At 35.7% G+C, this 5,089-nt stretch overlaps 1 long non-coding RNA gene across 2 annotated transcripts; it reads left to right on the top strand.

Moving 5' to 3' along the window:
- Window positions 1-901: 901 nt before the first annotated feature.
- Window positions 902-2,993, top strand: LOC126926851 (uncharacterized). Of its 2 annotated transcripts, none has more exons than XR_007714945.1 (4): window positions 902-1,132; window positions 1,788-1,912; window positions 2,381-2,473; window positions 2,599-2,993. It is a non-coding gene; the product is annotated as an uncharacterized LOC126926851 (long non-coding RNA). The 2 variants fall into 2 exon arrangements; XR_007714946.1 differs by having other exon boundaries at window positions 2,627-2,992.
- The last annotated feature ends 2,096 nt before the right edge of the window (window positions 2,994-5,089 follow it).

Raw genomic sequence — 5,089 nt, 5'->3', positions numbered from 1 at the left:
AACGATAGAAAATTCCAAGTGTTACGCTGTATTTCTCGTTCGATTTAAATCGAAATTTTAATGAGGAACAGCGCCGATTGATATTTAAAAGTGAAACGGTTAAGAGCAACGATACAGGTTTTGTTAAAAGCAATTGGTCTCTTTACCTCGCTGTTTAAACGGGTTTGCTTGACGTTACTTTGATCAATTTCCATTGACACTTTTATAGATAGCATTCTTTTTTACGGATGGAAAGCCGTCTGATGGAAATTTGTCTGAAATGTCCGTCGTAAAATTGCATTTTCGCGGGCAACAGAAAACAATGGAATTTTGTACAAAAGCGCAATACTTTAATTAGCGCAAAATTCCATTTTCCCCGCTGGGAAATTGAATTTTCTATTAAAGCGTGATACGTTTAATCAGCGGTGGCGTAAATTCAACAAACTAACAACTGGAATATTGACTTGTCACAATTTTGTGACACCGTATATGTCGTTGATACGTTCCAGTCTGGTCGTATTTACAATTTCAGAAATTTTGCAACTATTTTTTCATTTTATCCGTAACGAGAATAGCGAAGATAAGACAGGCAAACGTGGTAAAACGTTGATAATTCGGTTACAGGGAAATCGAATAAATTCGAAGTTGAAGAAAGTAAGAGAAAGTCGAAACGAAGCAAACGCGATTCCTTAAGCCACGATGTTCAGGGATTTTATAATCTTTCCGGTGACGTCTTCAACGTGGAATACCCAGAAGCTGAGAAATTGATTCTGTACGATGAAAAAGACGATGTCTCCACAGAATACAACGATACAATAGTGGAAGAATTATCGATCGACGTAAATCCTGTTGAGAAATGCTCAGTTGGTATGACCGCTAGTTACTAAAAGGTTACTAGGGTTATGTTGGTACGACTCCTAACGACGCTCTTTTGCCATAGGAGTCGACCACGCCTTAATTGCTAAGACGCATTGGGAGAGTTTAGACGTTTGCTGTGTGATTTGGTGTTTTGTATAAGAGAGAAAATAAAAGGTGTGATAACCAATCCGAGTGGATCCGAGATTGATTATCAACCCCAACCTATATAAAATAACAAATCCCGAGGAAATTGGATACTTCTCTGGTCCTAAATGGCAAAGGAACAGATTATCAAGTAAGTCAAATATTTTTCCAAATGCCATTCTTGTACAATCGTTGCTTTTCTACTTACCACGTACAATATAGCGGTTAATAAATTAACGAATCATCGAATATTACTGAAAGAAAGAAATTGTACTGATATTCCAATCTATCGTGTACAAAAGTAATAATAACAGCATGTAATATAAGAATAGCTTATCTTCAGCCTTAAAAGGAACTCGGTTTACAATTATTCTCCCTATTGCGTTCCACTCTCGCTTGATCTTCTACACGTTCATCTATATTTCGCTGTTTTTAATTTATTTTATTATTCCCTGTCTATTACACATATGTATATTGTCCATTGCACGAATCTTTATCTATCTTGCCTAATTTAATGTAAAAAAAATAGAAAAATAGACAAATCTGCTGGAGGAATACGTTTACCAAAATTTGTCAAGAATTTTAAAGAAATTTGCAGGATGAAATTCACAGTGATACCGAATTGATATTTTTGAAATTATACTTTTGAAATAATTATTTATATTATAATAATTATTCCACGAATACTTGCTCGTAGATATTAATTTATGCTTTTAATAATCATGCGTTTAAGCTATCAAGTCGAGTCGAGTAGACTTTCTAATTTCGTGGAAGATAAGTCGATTTCTAAGATAAGTCATTTCTAGAGAAAAGACCAACTGCTAAGGATTCGCCGCCACGATGGCTAGAGCTTGGAATAGCTGCTGATTACTCCGTGGTAGATTTTCATGGAATTCGAGTACAGCAATATATCTTGGCTCTTTTAAACATCGTAAGTAATACCAAACGAAATTCTGTTATTATACTTAGATATAGAATACCTTCTCCTACATATGTACGCGAGCAACCGGGAAACATAGGGCAGAGTTATGCGTATCTCTGTATTTTCAAGGTACGCTACTTGCTTTCAAACATCTCGATCGTATACTCGGATGGAAGCTCTGTATTTTCTGTTTACACTGTTCAAAGCTTACACGTATCTTTTAAAGAGTTCTGCAAATAATTTATCCGTAATGGAATTTTGTAATCGATTAATTTCAGCCATTCGGTAATTGGTTTTCCAATGCTGTTGAGATTAATAACGTACATTTCCTAAGATAAATATAACGAATAAAATTAATTTTTTAGGAAGATTATATAAGATACGATGTATTTACGAGAGTTTTGAATAATAATTTATTTGTAAGGCTGTAATACTGTTTTAACGCCTGTTACATTTTCGTACGTATTTTAATCCTAGGTCAGTGCAATTTACATGGACCCATCGCTCGAATCCAACATGATTCTAGTGATCGTACGAATGATTTTATACGCGGAAAAACGAGACGTTATGGTAAGCGATTTCCATTAAATTAAATCATTTAACTAAAGTAGTAACTATCTGAGATACGCATATGCGAGTGTCAATTATTTTATTTTCTACTTATCTGTACAGTGTATGTTATATAAATTATATAGGTCAAAATATCTGCGCATGACGTTTTAGATCGATAAAATGCAACGAGTTCCATTTTGTTAAATTGGACAACCGTGAACGATCCCTTGGAAACAAATTTCCAAACAAACAATTTTCACGGATCATTGACAAACCTCGCATTTATCGTGTATCCGAAATATCTGTATAATCGACTATTAAACCTTTTTCATCTCTTAAGAATCTTAATTTAATGTTATAGACCTATGATAATATCATTGATATACGACACTTGCGATTCCTTTTACTTTTCTTTTTCTGCTATTCTTCTCTGCTGTTGAATCAACATTTCAACATTTTTCAGGAAGATTAAAATACTAATAGCGTTACAAGTTACATTTGATTACAATCAACAACACGATTACTTGCACATATATTTATTATCATTGACGAATATTTTATATCACGGCCCTAACACTAAAACACCTAAACACTCAACGTGTTGAAGAATTAAATTTGAGATTTAAAGTGCCACAATTTCAATGACTATATCTACTTTCATGCGAGTACCGATTTAGTTTACCAGAAAATTACAAATATGTATCATTTTAATATGAATATAAATAGAAGCATCTGTTTCTCCCTTTTTTTTTTTTTTTTTTTTTTAAATATGTTGATTGCAACGCGATTTTTATACTTATTTTGACTTGGATAGATAGATTAAAGCGTACCATACCAAGACATTTCATACTTGCAAAATATTATAGTCTATTTGCGTACGTGCTCATAATCTTGGCTGATAACCGCCATTCGCTATATACATCGTTGGTATCGACGTCAAAGGATTAACACAGACAAATACACAATCCATACAATCCCATTTGATTGATTTTAGATCTTGCATCAAACAGATCTCTATATAAAAAGATAATTTCTGATTCTAAACATTTGTATTACGTTCATCTAATTATTAGGATATTAGATATATTATAAAGGAAGATATTATGTATTAAATAATCTGCTTCTTCTTCCGCTTTGAAATCCTCTACAAACGCCATTTATAGTCGTTCAACTTTTCAGCTCACAGAAAAAAACATTACGCGTATTCCTAGCAATCGCCCAAAGACTCGAACGTGTGCTTCGATAAAGCTCGCTTAACTTTCATCGACACGTCGATAACTTTGCGGTCCAAGATGTTATTACGCCCTAGAATCCCTAACATAATTTTAGAACCAGAATTTCTGTGCAAAACAATTCCATCGCTTTGTCACGCTTAACGGCTCAATCATCGAAACATGTATCATTTTTTTTTTATTTTTATTTATTAGAATATTTACAATCAATTCTCGTTGAGAATTTTCAGTAACTTAATTTGGCGTGATACAATGACATGGATTATAATAGCTTTATATTGTTGGTTCTAGTAGGACTAAGGATTTAATCTAGTGGGTATTTTCTTTTTAGTCTGCGGATCTGGTCCGTCGTGTCCAGTAGTTGGGTGACTAGTGGGTTGTGGTGGTTGTTGACTCTTGTGTTATATCTGCTTCTGGACTTGTGTATTTCATCTTTGACTGTAGGTATCTTGAGGTCCCGGTGGATTGTTTCGTTGGTAACATACCAGGGTGCATTTAATAGGGATCTTAGCGTTTTCGATTGGAAGCGTTGGAGTATTTCAATGTTGGAGTTACTTGCTGTTCCCCATAGTTGGATTCCGTAGGTCCAGACAGGTTTTATTACGGCCTCGTAGAGGGTTATTTTGTTCTGTATGTTTAGTTTGGAGCGTCGGCCCGTGAGCCAATAGAATTTTCTTAGTTTTTCCTTTAGTTGCTATGTTTTTTCTGAGATATGTTTTTTCCAAGTTAGTCTCCTGTCCAGGGTCATGCCCAGGTATCTTACGGAGTCCTTGCTTGGGATTATTGCGTTGTTAATGGTGACCTGGGGGCAGGTTTGTTTTCGGAGCGTGAAGGTTACACGGGAGGATTTTTTTTCGCTTATTTTAAAACCCCATTTTTGGAACCACTTTTCCATGGAGTCGAGACTTCGCTGGAGAGTGGATGAGGCAATTGCCGGGTCTGCGTGGGTAGCTAATAGTGCTGTGTCGTCGGCAAATGTTGCTATTGTTATCTCGTTTGATATGGGTAAGACGGCAGTGTAGATGGAGAACAGTAGGGGTCCGAGGACACTACCTTGTGGTATGCCGGATTCTATTGGGAATGTTGCGGAAGTGGCATCTAGACATTTAATTATGAATTGTCTGTTGGTTAGGTAGGATTTTAAGATGGAGTAGTATGGGTGGGGTAGGATTTTTTTAAGCTTGTAGAGTAGCCCTTCATGCCATACTTTATCGAATGCCTGTTGGATGTCTAGGAATGCGGCTGAGCAGTATTTTTTCTTTTCAAGGGTTTGGCTGATCATGTGGGTTATGCGGTGGATTTGCTCTACTGTTGAGTGTTGTTTTCGGAAGCCGAATTGGTGATCTGGGAGAGTTTTCAATTCTTCTAGGAGTGGAAGGAGACGATTCGTGAGCATCCTCTC

Source organism: Bombus affinis, unplaced genomic scaffold, assembly GCF_024516045.1.
Source record: "Bombus affinis isolate iyBomAffi1 unplaced genomic scaffold, iyBomAffi1.2 ctg00000059.1, whole genome shotgun sequence".
Taxonomy (NCBI): Eukaryota; Metazoa; Arthropoda; class Insecta; order Hymenoptera; family Apidae; genus Bombus; species Bombus affinis.
This window is presented reverse-complemented; position numbering and strand designations above follow the sequence as displayed.